The sequence below is a fragment of the Parasteatoda tepidariorum genome, chromosome 2 (genome assembly GCF_982258835.1).
Source record: "Parasteatoda tepidariorum strain Cologne lab strain chromosome 2, Ptep-v5.0, whole genome shotgun sequence".
Taxonomy (NCBI): Eukaryota; Metazoa; Arthropoda; class Arachnida; order Araneae; family Theridiidae; genus Parasteatoda; species Parasteatoda tepidariorum.
In genome coordinates, this window is record NC_141756.1 from 51,195,548 (window position 1) to 51,195,894 (window position 347).

Genomic DNA, 347 nt, shown 5'->3' on the forward strand with positions numbered 1-347 from the left:
TATTATCTTTAACAATTAAAAGGCCAAATAGAAAATTATGTTTCTATCGTTTTAAAAAAAGTCAACTTTAGAACAAACAAAAAAATAAAGCAGATCTTGAAATATGATTTTTTTTTTAAATCTGCTTTATTTAAAAGTATGGCAGAGCAAATAACAACTTTATACAATCAGTCGTGGTATATTTTTCAATCTGAATTCATATTTTTCAAAATATTATTTTTCACGTTCTAAGTTTTCACGTTTTCACGTTCCAATTATTAAAGTTAATATCATACACTACTGTTCCAATATTAAAAACAAGTATTGTCATTAGTTTCAAGACACTCATGCTAAGACCTTGCTATTGA